This window comes from Mauremys reevesii, linkage group 14 (assembly GCF_016161935.1).
Source record: "Mauremys reevesii isolate NIE-2019 linkage group 14, ASM1616193v1, whole genome shotgun sequence".
NCBI classification, from domain to species: Eukaryota; Metazoa; Chordata; order Testudines; family Geoemydidae; genus Mauremys; species Mauremys reevesii.
The window spans coordinates 42,707,379-42,728,415 of record NC_052636.1 but is presented as its reverse complement, the minus strand read 5'-3'; the positions used below and the strand labels follow the sequence as shown (position 1 = coordinate 42,728,415).

The 21,037-nt window shown below is 46.1% G+C and overlaps 1 pseudogene; it reads left to right on the top strand.

The window, feature by feature from the left end:
- The window catches only part of LOC120381647, a 438,779-nt pseudogene that overhangs the window by 339,955 nt on the left and 77,787 nt on the right, over positions 1-21,037 (top strand).

Below are 21,037 nucleotides of genomic sequence, written 5' to 3'. Positions count from 1 at the left end.
TTCCAAGTCCTAATTGAAATCACCATTAACAGTCCTCCACACTCCTCCACCAGGTCTTTCAAAACTCTTGGATACAAGTTATCTGGACCTGCTTATTTAAACATGTCTAATTGTAATAGCTGCTGTTCAACATCCTCGTGAGTTATTGTTGGGCTGGAAAGACTGTCAGCATCAATGTCTTATATGACTTACATCTCCAAATCCAGGAGAGAAATATTTATTGAACACTTTTACCTCTTCTGCATTATTTTGATAATTCTGCCATTTCCATCTAGTAATTTACCACTACCATTGTTAGGGATTAAGTTTGTACTTAATATACTTTTTAAAAACTACCTTCTTATTTTCATTAATTGGTCATTGATTTCTGATAGCTTCCCTTGCCAACTTTCTACAATTCTGACCTTCTATTCTTTACTATTGACTTCCCCTTTCTTCCATATATTTTATTTGGAGAGTGTTGGGATTCCTACCAGGGAGCCACCAGCAGGGTCCAGAGACAGCCCCATCTCCTATATTAAGCTCTGGCTAGTGGGTATGTGATAAATGTGATGACCCTGCCTCCGTCTGTCAGCTGGGAGACACAAAGGTTCTCTCTTTCTGCCCTCTGATGCCTCCTGGCTGTTCTAGGCAAGGTGGGGTGGGACTCTGTTAACATGTGCCTCCTGGAGCTTCCATTTCCCTGGTGCTGCTGTTCTGTGAATAGTGGGGTTGTGAGTGGGGCAGCAGGTACTGAGTGTTGGACTCTTGCTCTTTCAGGGGCCGGTGACCTTCGAGGAAGTGGCTGTGTATTTCACCAGGGAAGAGGGGGCTCTGCTGGACCCCGCTCAGAGAGCCCTCTACAGGGATGTCATGCAGGAGAACTATGAGACGGTGACCTCGCTGGGTAAGGAGTCCTGTCCCCTGGGTTATTAGAAGCTGTGAGGTCTCTAAAGAACCTGAGTAGTAATAACTTTATACCTTTATTTGTCATACAAGTTTTGACAAGTTTCCTTGCCCAACTGTTTTTTGCATTATCTCCCACCCAGTAGTATAATGTTTGGACATGTGCCTTTTTTGTGCCGTCAGTCATTTAAAAATTGCACTTAATGTATCCTTATTGGCTACATTCATAACTGTAGCTTTCATGCGTATTCCTCATTTTAAGAGGAAAATATACCTCCTGTAGAATTCTAAATTGAGTAAATAGGTGTGTGACTCTTGCCTGGCTTGTGTGACAGTCAAATGAGCTCCTCTTTTGATAGGAGAGCGTATAATGTTGTCATTCAGGACCCCACGAATGAAGGGAGAACAGAGCTGTGGGGGGGGCGGAGAAGGGGGAATAGGTAATTCTGGGGTGCCCAGATATGGGGAGGGTGTGTGCAGGGTTAGAGCTAAGAAGCAGCAGGGAGGGATGAGGTTGTGAGAGATGAGGAGGGAACACAAGAAGCTCCCAAGGTGCCGGGAGGTGGTGCTGGCTGAGAGTAATGGGAAGAAGTGGAGGGGAGTGTGGAGGAAGGACACCGAGGAAGTGGCTCATTCTCAGGTGCTGAAGCTAAATGGCCTGTCCTTGAGGAAGAGTGGGACCCTTGGGGTGTAGTGCACTCAAGAGGCACCTCCCAAGGACGGTTTAAAAGCCAGGGCATTGCACAGATCCTATGGATCCATGACAGTGCCAAAGGTTCAGCCTTATGGGGAAAAGATATAAAACAAGAAAAGGATCTAAATGCGTGTTTACCATCGCTCCCTCTCAGTCCTCATGGGAATCCCTGATCCGTTCCAAAGTGTATTAAAACCTTCCTTAAAGGCTTACCTCTTGGGTATCAGGTCATGTCCGTTTGTTAGAGGGTTTTCCCTTCACCCTCCCACTTCCCTGGTTCTTGTCACGCAGACAGCAAGCAGCAAAAGACCAGAAATCTGAAGCACAGATAATGCGATGTTTATTGGGGTTATTTCCAAGCAAGCATGTTCCACTACCCTAATGAACTTACACCTAGAAAAATTAATGATGCAGCAGACAGAAACAATTAGAGAACCAGACTGATTAACAAGGTAAAAGTGGTGGCGATAAAGATAAAACAATACAGAAATGAGGGTTTCATAACCACAACCATTGATAAGGGATTTATTGCCAGACCAGCTGCTGTCAAAGTAAGTTTTCTTTAACCATCTTAAGATCTGTTTCTTTATCTGCTGGTGATGGGCACTGTCAGGACAGGATTGACTTCCTAACAGCCTAATAGCACCTTATCCCAAACCAGTCACACTGAAATGTGAGGATGTGACGCTATGTTTCCCAGCTTATGGCAGCCCCTGCTGTTTAGCCAAAGGCCTTAGCCTAAGAACAAGGCCTCAGCCTATCCTAGTGAGAGAAGGCCCAGACACAGGCAGACTGAGATTTTGATTCTTAGCTAGTGACAGGGGTATAAAGACAAAGTGATAAAAATACCCCTAAGTTCTTAAACTATAGGCTTTACAGGCAGGCCTGAATATCTCTATTCTAACAGTGGGTTCTAGCCCTTCCCCCGTTCTGTGTCTGTCTTGTCTATTTAGATCAGGGGTCAGCAACCTTTCAGCAGTGCTGTGCCGAGTCTTCATTTATTCACTCTAATTTAAGGTTCCGTGTGCCAGTAACACATTTTAACGTTTTTAGAAGGTCTCTTTCTATAAGTCTATAATATAGAACTAAACTATTGTTGTATGTAAAGTAAATAAGGTTTTTAAAATGTTTAAGAAGCTTAATTTTAAATTACAATTAAATTAAAATGCAGAGTCCCCCCTCGGACCCAGGCAGTGTGAGTGCCACTGAAAATCAGCTCGCTGCCGCAGGTTTCCTATCCCTGATTTAGATTATAAATTCTTCAGGGCACGGGCCATCTACTGTTCTCTGTTTGCACTTTGCCTAGCACAATGGGGGCCCACTGTTAGTTGGTCCTTAGGCACTAAGGTAGTGAATATGATTTGTTATAATAGTAACTCTCCTGCCACTTTGAGCCAAGGAAGATGGCCTTGGGATGCGTAGCCTTATTTGGGGTGTGAGAGTAATGTTGATTTGATTTATCAACTTAATTTAATGTGTATTGTAATTATTTTAATTAATTAATAATAATAATTAATCATTTATATTAATTAATATGGGTTTAGGCTCACCAATTTGTTTGATCAGAAGATAAAAGTTCGTGTTTCGAATCAGGTTCCACAGAATTGATAAAGGGACCTTCGGGGTATGACAGGAAGCTCACAGTGAGACAGATATAGTCGTAACGACTTTTATTATACTCAATGAAATAGTAAGTAAATTGTAAAACAGGTAGAATTACAGAGTTACAATTGTATTACTGTTATTCAGGAGATGCATATGATGATACAATATTATGTGCTGCAAACTTTTGGTTAATATTCACACCCTGTTTTGATAAACTGGTGTTGGCCTCACCTCTGGCGGTTGTGGTTTCACAGCTCTTGCAAGGGAAACTAATGTAAAGAGCTCTCAAAGCTACTTTGGAATTTACTTTTTAGCTCAACTAAATAATCTAATACACAAATTAAAATAAAGTTTTGAACTTAAAGTTTGAAAAGAAAATAAGTGTGGCCTATTACTGGTTAATAGCTGTCGTAGATGGATAGCATGAATACGTAGTTGAAGATGGTGAAGCTTAGAGAAGGAGGAGGAGGTCAAGGTGCGGGTAAAAAGAGATATGTTACCTCTTTTTATAGCGAGGTAGGTTACCTCTTTTTTTGGAAATAAATGCCGGAAATCCTTCCTTTTATGCCCAAATTTCAGTCTTCCCCCATAGAAATGATAGGGTACGCTTATTCCATAGGCTAGTATGTATGTGTGTATGGATGGCAGGTATCTGCGCACTTGTGGGGTACTTGTTAAGCCTGTGAGTACAACTTTGAAAAATCCCTTTGCTATTCTTCATTGTCTGTTGGTCTAGGTAAAGAGTCTTAGACCTAAGCGTAGGCACTTTATTTGGGTATAGGAAAAACAGTTCCTTTTCTGGATGAAAGGGCACAGGATATAGCTATGCTAACTTTGCTTTAACTTAAAATGCAGGTTTTTGGCCTGTAGGTTTCTTGCATTACAGCCAAATATATTTTTAATATGAATTAATAAACCTATCACAATACTGTACTTATAAGAAAAGAGATATTGATGCAGGCAAGCAGATGAATCCTGAGGGCTACAGATGTTACTGCCTAAAAATGAGATGGGGTTAAAACTATGGAATATTCTTTGTGACAAGTATCCCACAAATTCCACTGACCTCCCTTGTTTTCTTTGCCTGCAGTAGGGTTTCCAATTTCCAAACCTGCTGTGATCTCGCAGCTGGAACGAGGGGAAGAACCGTGGGTCCCGGACCTCCAGGGCTCTGAAAAAGAAGTGGTCCCGAGAGCTGCCGTCACAGGTGAGGACTTGGTTAAACAACTCAACAACTGCTTAGGAATGCAGGAAACATTTGGGATGCCCTACAAAGACCCTGTGAGCTCTTCAAGTTCAGGATTGTTCCCTGCAGATGTGGAATCATTATGGCAGATGTCACTCATGGCTTCCCTCCTATTCTGACTGACAACTGGCAGCGGGTCCCTCCCCGATCTCACTTTCCCCTGAGAATTATGGTGCAATGAGGACCCAGAACTGATGCCTTCCTCTCTTCTCTGTGGAAGGCTTTGGGGAAAATCAGCACCTGATAGGTTTGATCTCTCCCACATATATTTTGGTTTGTTCATCCCTTTTTTCATTCCTCTCTCTGACATTTCCTTTTTCTCAGGCACAGGGAGTGACCTATGTCTGGATTCTCTCTGTCTCCCATCCGGCGATGGGCTGGTGAGTGAAAACGAGGAGGAGAAACCCCAGCAGGAAGACACTGTGCAAGTAGATCCACATTGGCTGTTATCAGGAAGATCCAAAGGGAATGTTTCCAGGAGTTGTGCACTCCCAGAAAACACAAAAGCCTGTGAGACTCAGCAGAGGCCAGAGGAAAACTACAGTAGCCACTCAGCCCTTATTCCACGCAACAGAATCAACATGGAAGAGAGACGCTACATGTGCCACGAGTGCGGGAGAAGCTTCAATCGGCGCTCAAACCTTATTGCACATCAGAGAATCCACACTGGGGAGACGTCCTACACCAGCTCTGAGTGCGGGAAAAGCTTCGGGCGGAGCTCACACCTTATCAGACATGAGAGAATCCACACTGGGGAGACGCCCTACACCTGCTCTGAGTGTGGGAAAAGCTTCAATCGGCGCTCTGCCCTTATCACACATCAGAGAATCCACACTGGGGAGACACCCTATACATGCTCTGACTGTGGGAAAAGCTTCAATCGGCGCTCAAACCTTATTACACATCAGAGAATCCACACTGGGGAGAAGCCCTACACATGCTCTGAGTGCAGGAAAAGCTTCAGGCTGAGCTCTGACCTTATCAGCCATGAGAGAATCCACACAGGGGAGATGCCCTACACGTGCTCTGAGTGCGGGAAAAGCTTCAAGCAGAGCTCAAACCTTATCACACATCAGAGAATCCACACAAGGGAGATGCCCTACACGTGCTCGGAGTGTGGGAAAAGCTTCAATCAGCGCTCAAACCTTATTACACATCAGAGAATCCACACTGGGGAGAAGCCCTACACATGCTCTGAGTGCAGGAAAAGCTTCAGGCTGAGCTCTCACCTTATCAGACATCAGATAATCCACACAGGGGAGACGCCCTACACGTGCTCTGAGTGCGGGAAAAGCTTCAGGCTGAGCTCTCACCTTATCACACATCAGAGAATCCACACAGGGGAGACGCTCTACACGTGCTCTGAGTGCGGGAAAAGCTTCAATCGGTGCTCAAACCTTATTACACATCAGAGAATCCACACTGGGGAGATGCCCTACACGTGCTCTGAGTGTGGGAAAAGCTTCATTCAGAGCTCACACCTTATTAGACATCACAAAATCCACATGAGAGAGAACTGTAATAAATCCCTTGACTAGGGCTGGCCAAAGTTTTGTTTTTTTAATTACATTTGCTAATTCCCACATAGTGATTTTTGCACCATCTTCACCAAGGTCTCTCAGCTCCACCAGATCAGTTGCCTTCTTCTGCCTTTTGCAGCTCACCCTTCTTTGGGGTCAGTCCTGTGATCTTTTCTATCAACTCCTTTCCTTTTGAGTCAAAGGAGTGTGTGTCCCTCCGGCCAGGAATGTTCATCAGCTCCAGGTGGGGGAGAGGTTTGATCCCAACAAGCTACACTGAGGCAAAAACTACCTGAGCCTGACATCCACTAGGGCTGTACATGGCGTTGGCTGCTCAAGTTAGTGATCTTAATGTAAACATTTGTAGTGCAGATGCAGCCCAGGTGCAGGGGTTGGCATTAGCTTTCCCCTTGACCTGACCTAAACTCCATCACTTTCCCTAGTCTAAACAAACCCTGAGCATCACGGTTATACTGTTCCCCCATTTCACAGCAACTGTTAGTCATCGAGTTCTCCCTTGGGGAACAAATTGTTTCATTCCCAGCTGCTCTGATGTTGCTTCAGGTTGTGCTGGGGAGCAGATATTTTTATTATCGTTTTCCACACTTAAAATATATTGAACTATAACAAAGAGCAGGAACAGGCAGGGGCGGCTCTAGACACCAGCGCGCCAAGCAGGCGCGTGGGGCGGCCCTTTCCCGGGGGGCGGCATTTGGCTCCGGTGGACCTGCCGCAGGCATGACTGCGGCGGGTCCCCTCTTCCCGCGGCTCCGGTTGAGCTCCCGCAGGGATGCCTGCGGGAGCTCAACCGAGCCGCTGACCACGGCACCCGCCGCACTCATGCCTGCGGCAGGTCCGCTCCTCCCGGGCTCCGGTTGATCTGCCGCAGGCATCCCTGCGGGAGCTCAACCGGAGCCGCGGGAAGAGGGGACCTGCCGCGGGACCGGGGAAGGGCGGCGCAGCGCACCGCGCTGCTTGGGGCAGCCTGATTTCTAGAGCCGCCCTGGGAACAGGGCAGGGATAGGGAAAATGTCATTTCACCCATTGTAACAACAGACGTAGTGAGGGTAAGACAGAGGGATTCCCTTATTCCCCATCACCATCCTCCTTCAATCCGTGCTAGAGCCTAAGAATCTTTTTCCTTTCCCCTGTTGTGGGATGGGAGACGTCCCAAAGTGCTCCCTGTGCTATAGCACATGGCTAAGCTCAGAGAATAAACCCCCAATAACCCCTGAGCTTTGCTTTTTGAATTCTGTGTTTCCGATTACTTCAAGCCTGGGCATTGTGATTATTTACCAGTTTCTCTAGCACTGTTCCTACCACTTTTCTGTAACATTTTTGTTTTTCTGGGACAGGGTTGTTATTCCTTTGCCTAATCCCAACCTGGAAGGCCAGGGTGTCTGTTTTCTCTGGCCCCTCCCCACAGAGAAATCTGACAGGGTTGAACCTGCCAGGAGCAAACAAAAAGCCCCACCGGTCACACACACAAAGCAAATAGACACACACAAGACACAGAAGAAACTGAATTATTTCCACTTTCCCACAGCATGTTCTGAAGGTTGTTTTGTTTATTTTCTTGGAACCAGAACTGGGAAAAGAGCACTGGAGTCAGTGTGTCATAAACAGATAGTTAAGGGTTAAGGTCTCTTTTACCTGTAAAGGGTTAACAAGCTCAGTAACCTGATGAACACCTGACCAGAGGACCAATCAAGGGATAAGAGAATTTCAAATCTCTGGGGAGGGAAGTCTTTGTGTTCTTTGTTGGGGTTGCCGTTCTCTTTTTGGATCTAAGAGAGGCCAGACATATCTCCAAGTTCTCCAAGTTTTCCTGAAGTATTAGAAAGGCGGTTTAGTCTTATAATTAATTTCTACATTTGCAATTGTATGTTTGCTGAAGAAATATCTTTATTTCTGTTTGCTGTTACTTTGATTATTCTGAGAAAGAAGGGGAGGGGGAAAGCCTCTCCAGGTTGATAAGCTAGACCCTGTATATTTTTCATCCTGGTGTTACAGAGATAGTGTACTTACTTTCTCTCTTTTAATAAAATCTTTTCTTTTTAGAACTTGATTGATTTTTTCCCCTTGTTTGGATTTTCAGGGGAAGAGGAGGGGGAAAAAAGTGAATCCCTCTTACCTTGATTCAAGCTTATTGAATCAAAGAATCTCTCCCAAGGACTAGGGGAGGGGAAGGGAAGGGGGATAGGGAATCCCTCTTTGTGTTAAGATTCAAGGAGTTTGGATCTGTGTTCCCCAGGGAAAGTTTGGGGGAACAGGAAGTGTGCCAGACGCTAAAAACTTGGCTGGTGGCAGCTTTACCAGATCTAAACTAGGATTTTAGTTTAGAGGAGTCCATGCAGGTCCCCATCTTGTGGACGCTAAAGTTCAAAGTGGGGAACAAACCTATGACACAGTGGAATTAGAGCAGGGAGGGATAAGTCTCATGATTCATCACTAACCAAAGGCTTTGTAGACAGAGCGATAATGTTACTGAATGGTCTGGCTAACCCTGCAGTTAGAAACAATCAACTCTACGGGTGGTAAATTTACAGAGGCTCTGCTGCTGATCATGAAGTAGAAGCACATTACCTTTAAACAGCTGCTATTTCAGTGCCTCTGGAAGTACAGAAAACAATGATCTGTGTTAAAGGAAAGTTGCCATTTCTCAGAGCCCCAACTTCTGTTTTGTGTGTACAGGAGGGTTTGAATGTGTAGCAGGTAGTTTAGTCAAGCTTAGCTATTTTGTGTGTGTAACAGGCTCCTGCCCACCTCCAGCAGAGGTTTCAGTCACATACGATGGCAACTTACCGAATGTCACACAAATTAGTCCATCCCTCCCCATATTCAGTCTCTGACCGGAATGTTAGAATGAGGCAGAGAAATGGGAAAGTATCGCGGTAGGAATACATTAAAAAGTGGGATTAATCAGAGCTGGGCTGCAGACAGAGCCTGTTCTACAGCTGGTGAAGTGACAGGGACACACTCCCGCTAGTGCCGGCTCTGAAATAACAGCAGAAGCAGATGGAAGAGAATGAGCTCATGGGCAGCTGCCCTGTCAGTGCATCACCCACCTGGCAGGTGTTACACAAAACACAGCACTTCCCCACTGCCACCACTTCATTATACTGGCCATGGGGCTGTTTGTCCTGCAGGACTTTGATCTCTCGGGTGGTCCATGGTGATTCATAACAGAGCCATTGGGGAGCAGGAGTCATCCCAATGGAAATCTCGCCACTTCTTTCTCAGTGTTACCTTCTTAGCCCTGGCTTTGGAGGTGACATTAGCCTTATCCTGTCTTGATTTTAGGTAGGATTTTGATCACCTTCTGGGGCTTGACAACTTAGAACTTTTGAGGGCTTTTCTCTGCCTTTTTGGTCCCTGCTGCAGTCAGTACATTCTAGACATGGGCATGGTGACCTACCTGGGGATCTTGACAGCTTTAGCCAGCTTCTTGGTGGCTATTTTCCTGCTCACAGCCACTGTCTTCTTCTCATGCCTTGTCCTGGGGGCCCAACTGCTGGTTGAATGGGAAGGAGCCAAAGTGCTGGTGACTTTAGCCCGCACCAAGTTGCCTTTGCTCGTCAGACTCCTGAACCCCAACTGGATGTGGTTCTTGTTCTTCTGCACAGCACAGCCTGGAGAAGAGGGATCTGCAAATGTACATTCATTTGATCCCTTTGTTTAATTGATGAAAACATAAACTAGACACTTAGAGGATTGGAACTGATTTCAGCTGATGGACAGGTTTGCTAGATTTTTATGCATTTGGACAGTGAAATGTTGAGTGTTACATTCATTTCAAGCATCCCCATATAGTGGAGCTTCTGAACATAATGGAGAATGGAAATAAAAATATTTTCCCTTTTTTCAAAAATAAAAAAAAAATAAGAGGCTTATTAGAGGGCACTTGGATTTGAAGCAGGGACCACTTGATCTGCAGTCAAACACTCTACCACTGAGCTATAACCCCCTGAGAGCAGATGCTCTCCCCATTGTAGCTGAAGCACATCAGTGATTCCAATAGCAGGGGCAGGTTCTCTCTGGGGCACAGAGATTTTTCGGGGAGTTGGTGGCTCCTTTCTTTCCTCACCCTGGAGTAAATGCAGCTTTTTATTCCATGATACATGTTTTATGGACTAACAACAGCAGCTTGAAGAAAAAGGAGAGTGAGTATTTCACTCTCAGGGCCGAAGGGGTCACGTCCTCTGTCTGACCGTTGCCATTGCAGGAGCAAAGGTTTCAATGGAATTGAATGCCCTGGCTCAGACTAGAGACACAGAAAGGTTTTGCTGTTCGTTGAACGGCAAAGGAAATTGTGTCTGTATGTGAAACTGAGGAGGGACATGAAATGCTCACAGGGTGGCGCAATGCCCTAAGCTAAGGCAGGAGGGTGAGGGAATGGGGCTGAGGAATGACTGAAGTGGACTCACCTGGGATTGAAATGACATTTGTTTGTGTCAGACAGTGAGAAAAGCGACATTAATTCAGATGCAGGTTTGAGGCTTCTTTAGCTCCTTGTAGAACTTGAACTTGATTTCCCAGAAGGGAGAAAGGGAAAGTCTGGGGCGGCCTTTAGTCCCTGGCTGGAGCAGTGTATGAAAAGGCTCCAGAGACGCAGTTGGCAATTACAGGCCACTAAGTCTAACGTCAGTACTAGGGCAAATTGGGTGGAATTGTAGAGCCCAATGATTAGACCCATCGGTGAACAGAATTTGCTGGGTGTAGCGGGTGGTCCCCTGCTCCTGCCCTGCGGGGCTTGAAGCGCCCAGGAGAGGGCTGGGGCAAGGAGCCTGGGCTGACTGGGGGAAGCAGGCTCAGCTGTGGCCATGCCCCAGTCAGGCCCAGCTGGCCCCTAGAAGAGGCTGTGAGCCAGGAGCCCAGTCAGTCTCCCTCTGCTTGTAGTGAGAGAAGGGCCTGGCTGCAGGGACCCAAGCAAGACACCTAGAGTGGGAGCAGGGCTGGGAAGGGCCAGAGGAGCTGGGAGCTCTGGCCTGGAAAGCCCCAGGCTGCAGGCCTCACTATAGGCTGAATAGGTGCAGGGCTGCAATGGGGCAGCCCAGGGGGAAGCAGAGGCGGCAGGTCCAAACCCCTTTGCCTGTGGTGAGTGGCTCACACTGCAGTCTGCCCCAGTGAACGGGGGCTGGATGGAGACTGGGCAGTAGCCAAGACTGAGGTGAAGTGGGGATAGTGGGTGGGGTTCCCCTGGGAGGAGACCCAGAACTGTGGGGCTACTGCCAGGGGTACTGCCAGGGTAAAGGGGCACTGGGGTCCTGGGAGGACAGGGGCCAGCTGAGGTAAGGCAGATCACCGGCCTGCAGAGGGTGCTCTGATGCCTGGAGAGCTAATTCCCAAGATGACCAGCAGGAGGCGCCGTTGGGTGAGTCTGCCCCCGCTTACATTGGGGAAGAATGAACATGGTTTTTGTAAAGGAAAATCATGCCTCACAAATCAACTATAATTCTTTGAGGAGTCAACAAGCATGTGGATAAAGGTGATCCCGTGGATATAGTATACTTAGATTTTCAGAAAACCTTTGAGAAGGTCTCTCCCCAAAGGCTCTGAAGCAAAATGGGATAAGATGGAAGGTCCTCTCTGGGATAGGTAACTGGTTCAAAGGCAAGAAAGAAAGGGTCTGATTTTCAGAATGGAGGGAGGTAAATAGTGGTGTCCCCCTGGGGTCTGTACTGGGACCAGCACTGCTCAACATACTCCTCAGTGATCTGGAAAAAGGGGTAAACAGTGAGGTGGCAACATTTGCAGATGATACAAACCAACTCAATTTAGTTACGTCCAAAAGAGAGTGCAAAATGTGACAAAGGGATCTCACCAAACTGAGTGACTGGGCAGCAAAAAGGCAGATGAAATTCAATGTGGATCAATGCAAAGTAATGCACATGGGAAAACATGATCCCAATTCTACAGCTAAACTGATGGGGTATAAATTAGCTCTTACAACTTAAGAAAGCGGTCTTGGAGTCACTGTGGATACTTCTCTGAAAGCATCTACTCAATGTGCATTGGCAGTCAAAAAAGTGAACAAAATGTTGGGAAGTCCTTAGGAAAGGGATGGCTAGTGAGACAGAAATATAATATTGCCTGTCTATAAATCTGTGTTATGCCCACATCTTGAATACTGGAGATGGTCACTCGTCTCAAAAAGATATATCTGAATTGGGAAAGGCACAGAAAAGGGCAACCAAAATGATTGGGGTATGGAACAGCTTCCATGTGAGGTGAGATTAATAAGACTGAGGGGAGTTTTCAGCTTGGAAAAGAGATGACGAAGGGGGGGGCTAGGATAGAGGTCTATAAAATGATGATGGGTTTGGAGAAAGTAAATAAGGAAGTATCAGAGGGGTAGCTGTGTTAGTCTGGATCTGTAAGGAAGTGCTATTTACTCCTCATAACACAAGAACTAGGGCCACCTGATGAAATGAATAGGCATCAGGTTTAAAACAAACCAAAGGAAGTATTTCTTCACCCAACACACAGTCAACTTGGGGAAACTTTGCCAGAGGATGTTGTGAGGGCCAAGACTATAACAGGGTCCACCAAAGAACTAGATAAGTTGATGGAGGATGGGTCCATCATTGGCTATTACCCAGGATGGGCAGGGATAAAGAAACATGCCCTTGAAGTGTCCTCAGCCTCTGTTTGCCAGAATCTGGGAATGGGGATGGATCGCTTGATGATTCCTTGTTCTGTCGATTCCCTCGCGGGCACCTTGCATTGGCCACTGTGGGAGGACAGGATTCTGAGCTGGCTGGACCATTGGTCTGATCCAGTATGGCCGTTCTTGTGACCAATAGAGGGCAGTCCCCACCAGCAATACTTATATTTGGTGCGCTGAAAGGGCCAACTTTCCAAAGCTGACCCAAAGGTTTAGTAAAAGTGTTTTGGAGAAAAACACTAAACAGAACAATGTGAATGAAAACTGGGAGCTATTGTTTAAGGACCTTGTTAGATGGGGCATAAGCCACATTGCCTAATTAGCTGAGCTTGCAATGGCCTTCCACTCAACTCGCTGACATTTCTCCATCTGCAAATGTGGTACCCATTTTAAAACCTAGATCCAATCAATTACAACATGTCCGGGAAGATTCTAGGCATCAATGATCTGATCATTGGGTTGATGGTAAACATGATAAACAATCACATAAAAAAGAATCTGGCACATCAGAAAAAGGCAGGCTAATAAACAGGGACAAGTTTTTAAAGTGCTTGTACACAAATGCCAGAAGTCTAAATAATAAGATGGGTGAACTAGAGTGCCTTGTGATAAAGGAGGATATAGATATAATAGGCATCACAGAAACCTGGTGGACTGAGACCAATCAATGGGACACAATCATTCCGGGGTACAAAATATATCGGAAGGACAGAACAGGCCGTGCAGGGGGAGGAGTGGCACTATATGTTAAAGAAAGTGTAGATTCAAATGAAGTAAAAATCTTAGGCGAATCCACAGGTTCCATAGAGTCTCTATGGATAGAAATTTCATGCTCTAGTAAAAATATAACAGTAGGGATCTATTATCGACCACCTGACCAGGACAGTAATAGTGATGATGAAATGCTAAGGGAAATTAGAGAGGCTATCAAAATTAAGAACCCAATAATAGTGGGGGATTTCAATTATCCCCATATTGACTGGGAACATTTCACTTCAGGACGAAATGCAGAGATAAAATTTCTCGATACTTTAAATGACTGCTTCATGGAGCAGCTGGTACGGGAACCCACAAGGGAGAGGCGACTCTAGATTTAATCCTGAGTGGAGCGCAGGAGCTGGTCCAAGAGGTAACTATAGCAGGACCGCTTGGAAATAGTGACCATAATACAATGGCATTCAACATCCCTGTGGTGGGAAGAACATCTCAACTGCCCAACACTGTGGCCTTTAATTTCAAAGGGGGAACTATACAGAAATGAGGGGTTAGTTAGACAAAAGTTAAAAGGTACAGTGACTAAAGTGAAATCCCTGCAAGTTGCATGGGCCCTTTTAAAGACACCATAATAGAGGCCCAACTTCAATGTATACCCCAAATTAAGAAAAACAGTAAAAGAACTAAAAGAGCCACCGTGGCTTAACAACCATGTAAAAGAAGCAGTGAGAGATAAAAGACTTCCTTTAAAAAGTGGAAGTCAAATCCCAGTGAGGCAAATAGAAAGGAGCACAAACACTGCCAACTTAAGTGCAAGAGTGTAATAAGAAAAGCCAAAGAGGAGTTTGAAGAACGGCTAGCCAAAAACTCCAAAGGTAATAACAAAATGTTTTTTAAGTACATCAGAAGCAGGAAGCCTGCTAAACAACCAGTGGGGCCTTGACGATGAAAATACAAAAGGAGCGCTTAAAGATGATAAAGTCATTGCGGAGAAACTAAATGGATTCTTTGCTTCAGTCTTCACGGCTGAGGATGTTAGGAGATTCCCAAACCTGAGCTGGCTTTTGTAGGTGACAAATCTGAGGAACTGTCACAGATTGAAGTGTCACTAGAGGAGGTTTTGGAATTAATTGATAAACTCAACATTAACAAGTCACCAGGACCAGATGGCATTCACCCAAGAGTTCTGAAAGAACTCAAATGTGAAGTTGCGGAACTATTAACCAAGGTTTGTAACCTGTCCTTTAAATCGGCTTCGTACCCAATGACTGGAAGTTAGCTAATGTAACGCCAATATTTAAAAAGGGCTCTAGGGGTGATCCTGGCAATTACAGACCGGTAAGTCTAACGTCGGTACCGGGCAAATTAGTTGAAACAATAGTAAAGAATAAAATTGTCAGACACATAGAAAAACATAAACTCTTGAGCAATAGTCAACATGGTTTCTGTAAAGGAAATCGTGTCTTACTAATCTATTAGAGTTCTTTGAAGAGGTCAACAAACATGTGGACAAGGGGATCCGGTAGACATAGTGTACTTAGATTTCCAGAAAGCCTTTGACAAGGTCCTCACCAAAGGCTCTTACGTAAATTAAGCTGTCATGGGATAAAAGGAAGGTCCTTTCATGGATTGAGAACTGGTTAAAGGACAGGGAACAAAGGGTAGGAATTAATGGTAAATTCTCAGAATGGAGAGGGGTAACTAGTGGTGTTCCCAAGGGTCAGTCCTAGGACCAATCCTATTCAATTTATTCATAAATGATCTGGAGAAAGGGGTAAACAGTGAGGTGGAAAAGTTTGCAGATGACACTAAACTACTCAAGATAGTTAAGACCAAAGCAGATTGTGAAGAACTTCAAAAGATCTCACAAAACTAAGTGATTGGGCAACAAAATGGCAAATGAAATTTAATGTGGATAAATGTAAAGTAATGCACATTGGAAAAAATAACCCCAACTATACATACAACATGATGGGGCTAATTTAGCTACAACGAGTCAGGAAAAGATCTTGGAGTTATCGTGGATAGTTCTCTGAAGATGTCCACGCAGTGTGCAGAGGCGGTCAAAAAGCAAACAGGATGTTAGGAATAATTAAAAGGGGATAGAGAATAAGACTGAGAATATATTATTGCCCTTATATAAATCCATGGTACGCCCACATCTCGAATACTGTGTACAGATGTGGTCTCCTCACCTCAAAAAGATATTCTAGCACTAGAAAAGGTTCAGAAAAGAGCAACTAAAATGATTAGGGGTTTAGAGAGGGTCCCATATGAGGAAAGATTAAAGAGGCTAGGACTCTTCAGTTTGGAAAAGAGGAGACTAAGGGGGGACATGATAGAGGTATATAAAATCATGAGTGATGTTGAGAAAGTGGATAAGGAAAAGTTATTTACTTATTCCCATAATACAAGAACTAGGGGTCACCAAATGAAATTAATAGGCAGCAGGTTTAAAACAAATAAAAGGAAGTTCTTCTTCACGCAGCGCACAGTCAACTTGTGGAACTCCTTACCTGAGGAGGTTGTGAAGGCTAGGACTATAACAATGTTTAAAAGGGGACTGGATAAATTCATGGTGGCTAAGTCCATAAATGGCTATTAGCCAGGATGGGTAAGAATGGTGTCCCTAGCCTCTGTTCGTCAGAGGATGGAGATGGATGGCAGGAGAGAGATCACTTGATCATTGCCTGTTAGGTTCACTCCCTCAGGGGCACCTGGCATTGGCCACTGTCGGTAGACAGATACTGGGCTAGATGGACCTTTGGTCTTACCCGGTACGGCCTTTCTTATGTTCTTATGTTCTTATGATATTCCCATAAGGCTCCCTCTTCCCAAGAGCCAACCTCATCCTCTCTCCCCTTTCTGCTCCCGCATCCTCTGCAAACTTTCAAAGACAGATGCCTCGTGATGGCCTTTGCTCATGGGAATGTTGCCTCTTGGTCAGGGTTTTGGCCCTTTTGGGGGGAAGGATGCAGCAGATGGCGTGGGGGGGAGCCCAAGACCTCCCATGGGCTCTGACCCAGGCCACTCTGAGGGCAACAGTTCTCACCATCCCACTATTGTCCTAAGCTCACAGTTTATCACAGGAAGCTCTGAAGGGTGTCAACTCGCTGCTTGGTACCTCTTCTCAGCCGGATGTGGCATGGCAGCTCTCTCCTTGGGGTGGCAGCTGCCTCTGTTATTCTGACAGATCCAGGTTGGTGACGCAGTGGTGGGCGGGATTGAACCGGGGACCTCTGGAGCTTAGTGTGGGGGCCTCTACAGCATGAACTAAAAGCCACCTGGCTGTTAGCGAGGGCTGTATAGAAGACATGTTTTATTGCTCCCTCTAAGTGATCTCGGTGCCACTAGCTGGGACACCCCACCACACCCTGGGGGTGTGTGGGTTACGTACTTCCCCTAGCTGAGGAAGCGCATCCTGAGCTTCGGAGAGTTCCCAGCTGTAATCCCGGATGACCCCTGTAACAGTGCGACCACTGGCGGGACACTGCTGAGAGTATCAATTCAGGACAAATTGCTTGGAGCAGGGCAGTCACAGCCCGAGGCTGGGTGCCCTTTACTATTAAAGCACGTCACACCAGCCATGCAGAGAGGACTTTGGTTTTACCCCACTGGCCAATCGGACATCATAGAACCAATTCCGTCAGCTATTCCAGTTCCCTTGTATCACCACTAGCACCACTCCTTATGGGGATGAATGGTTATGAAAACCTATACCCCAGTAAAAGAAAAACGTTCTCTCAACGGACCCCAAAGGACCAAGCCGCAGATGCAGGTCAATAGACGAGTCAGATTTTACCCACAAATCACGCTCTTGCAAATCCTTTAGCATCTAAAATCTAAAGGTTTATTCATAAAAAGTAAGAAATATGGATGAGAGTTAAAATTGTTAAAGGCATCAGTTACATCCAGTAATGGCAAAGTTCTTGGTTCAGGCTTGTAGCAGTGATGGAATAAACTGCAGGTTCAAATCAAGTCTCTGGAGTCCATCCACAGCTGGGATGGGTCATTCAGTCCTTTGTACAGAGCTTCAGTTTGTAGCAAAGTCTCTCCAGAGGTATGAAGCAGTAATGGAGACAAGATGGAGATGAGGAATCAGCCTTTTATAGTCTCTTGCCATGTGGTCTTTGCTTTCTTTGTCCCAAGGACACTCTGTCCAGCACGTGGCATAGAAAACCTTAGAGTTCTGTCCATAGGCAGGTCCCTGCAGACCTTGCTGAGTCACAAGGCGTTTCTGCCTTCTCTCAATGGGTCGATTGTATAGCTGATGGTCCTTAGTGGGCCATCAAGCAGGCGAGGCAGATCTGACACCAACTTGTCTGGCTGGGGTGTTCCCTGGAAGCAGAGCACAAGTTTGAAATAGGGACAGAACAGATATTGGAATACTGCCTCCAGTTTTGGTGTCCTCGTTTGAAAAAGATGTTGTGAAATTGGAGCTGAGGCAGCAAAAAGCCACCAAATGTTCTGAGGGCTGGAGAAAAATGCCTTCTAGTGAGCTATTGAAAGAGCTCAATCTGTTTAGCTTATCAAAAGATAGAAAGGTGACTTCATTGAAGTGTTGAAGTGCCTTAATGGAGAGAAAAGATTGGGTATTAAAGGGCTCTTTAATCTAGCAGAGAAAGGCATAACAAGACCCAATGGCTGGAAGGTGAAAAGAGACAAATTCATATTACAACATAGTCAACAGCGAGGATGATTCACCACAGGAACAAGCTACCAAGGAAAGTGGTGGATTCTCCATCTCTTGATGTCATTTCATGAAGACTAGATGCCTTTCTGGAATGTCTTTGCCCCCAAAGTACCTCTTGTGTCCTACAGGAGGCCTGTGATATGCAGGGGGTCAGATTAGATGCTCTAATGGTCTCTTCTGGCCATAAAGTCGACTAATTTCTGAAAAACTGAGTGTAGCACTGGGAGCAGCATCTGATGTTTCCCTGTCTAGCCGGCTTGCTGCCTAGAACGAACGCTCCTTGAGTGGGGTGATCCACAGGGAGTAGCTCAAACCTCCAAAGTACCTGGCCAGGGGCAGGACATTGGCACAGCAAGGGAGGGGTGCGGCAGTGACATCACAAAGGCCTTTTGCAGGACCTCAGACTATTGGTCCAAGGTGGTGGGGAGGTGGTGACCTCACAGAGAGATGCTGACATCAGCCAGGCAGGACAGGGGCGAGGGGCCAGGGAAACCTCAGAGACCCCTGTGGCTTTGCTCCAGCAAGTCTCCTTCTCCAGGTCTCTCTTTGAGGACTGAGAGAGTATTCGGGTTCACGGACGTGAGCGCCAGGAGGAACCTCTTTCCAGTTTTCTCCTTCCCTTTTAGTGATTTTACTAGAAAACAGCCGTCCCTGTTTAGAAGGTAAGAGCCTCCTCAAGGGAAGGGGTGTCATGGGGTGTCACAGTTCAGATGCTGGTGGCCCCCCCATGTATGGAAGTTCCCGCCCCCTGCTCTGTGTTCGCAGGGCCGGAGAGCAGCATTCCATGGCAGTGATTTGCTCCTGGCTGCCGGAGCAGAGCAGCAGGCTCAGCTACCAGAACTTCCTGGAGCTAGGAAAGGGGAGGGGCCCAGCCTCTTTAGCAGGAATGCAGGGCAGGTGAGTTCACGGCGGGCATTGTGGGATACTGGCGGAGGCCAGTTATGGTGATTTAATGACCAGCAGCATTTACACTGGCACTCTGTCACTGTAAGTTTGCTGCAAAAAGCTCTAGGCCTCTCATCAAAGTGGTTTTATTTTGTCACCAAAACAGGGCAGTTTTGTTGCCAGACGTGGCATTGCAGTGTGTACACCAGCCACACCAAGCTGCCGACCGAGGGAGCGTTGTGTGTTCTTCACACACCTGAGCAATATATTTCTGCTGAAACAACTTTGTAGAGCAGACCTGGCCAAAGATTCACTCACACACGCAGCTTGCAAGGAAAACGTCACCTGCTCCTCTGCTTTGCAGAATCCAAACACAAGGAAAGCTTGTCAGGGCCTGGTGGAGATGGCAGGGAGTCAGGTGTGGGCAGACACTAGGTCTTACACTCAGGCAGGCACCATGGCTTAGTTGGCTAAAGCACCCACCTTGTAAACAGGTGATCCTGGGTTCAACTCCCAGTGGTGGCTTTGGGGGCACCTGGTATTGGCTACTATCAGAGGACAAGATTCAGAGCTAGATGGGCCTTTGGTCTAGCCTTGGGTGGTTTTTCTCATGGTTTAAATTACACTTACGGGCACTGATGATAGAGTTACTGAAAGTTTGGGAGTTAGGTGCTGATAGATCAGTGGTCCAAGCCCCTTGTAGACACCCCCCTCCCTCTGGGACAGGGGCAGGTCTGAGCTCTTGCACCAAAGGCTCATTGTGGCTGCCAGAACCTGTGAGTGGCTCATTTCGTTTGCACCCTGGGTTGAGTCCTGCTTTGTGCACCGTGTCTGAGAATGAAAATCCTAAACCCCCCTTTGAAATGATGAATGCAGCAGGACGTGTCATTGTCCCTGCCCCAAAGCAGACAGACCAATGGAGAAATCCCGTCGAGTCCAAGGTAATACTTCACTGCGGTTTTACCATTTCCACTTGCTAAACTCCCTCCTATCTGCCCAGCCCAGGTGTCCTCTGCCTCAGCTGCTGCTCCCGGCCTGCTCTAGAGTCAAACACGCAGGGCCCCCAGGGGAACAGAGGCTGGGACAGGGCAGCAGCCTGGGCTGGGCTGGGCAGATGCTGGGAGTTCTTGTTCCCTGAGAACTGGCCTGGCTCCCTTCTCAACAGCAAACAAATCAATTCCACGCCCTCCCCAGAAAAATCAGCCTGGAGCCAAGGGCAGCAGGGGACGATTCCCTCTAGTTCCCAGCGAGGCAGGAGAGAACCCAGGGCCTTTCTAGCAGAGCTTATGGAACCAACGTGGGGAAACCAGCCTTTAATAACAGGCAGTTCAAGTTTAAGCTCAGTGTTTTTAACAATTTTTACAACCTTAAATAACCCTTCAATCGCAGTGTCACTATCCATAACATTGCTTCAGCCTTATAGGTTCCCAAATGCAAAACTCAACATCTCTTCAAACACAAGAGAGTGCAGATCAGTCAGTGTTCAGAGTCATCCCATATAAAAATCATGTTGTGGTACATATTGGCCTCATCATGTGGCCGTTGCCTTTCCCTCCGCTCTGTTAAAAGTTTTGGTATTTTGCACAGAAACTTTCTTCCCTCAGAAGAGACCTGGGAACCGAGGCAGCCAGACAAACACCTTTAAGAGGAGGCGTAACATGTCAAAAAATGATCTCCCTCCTTCAGTTCAGTGACCGCCTGAAATGTTACTTATCCTGGCAGAGCCAGAGGATTGAAAGCAGCTACATCAAATCCCCATGTAGCTAGCAGGAATGGTATCTGGTATCTGAAGAGATGTTTAGTTTTACCCTTGGTAAACTAGAAGTCTAAAGGGAAGGAAGGAGGTGCCATATATAAAGAGTGAAACACAAAACAATTATCATAGTTATGCCCATAGTGACTGCAAAATATTTCTATATTCTTCTTCTTATTATCAGTGTATTATTTTCTGGCGTCTATACATTGACTATGCCTTGACCAAGAAATTTGAATTTTGATAAAATAATTGACTACCCCTGGTTAAGGCAATGGACTTGATACCCACTCGGGTGTCCCTACACAGGTTCAGGTACTAACAACAGTGGCTGCCTTTTAGCCATAGCTTTTAATCAGGGCAATACATTGATCC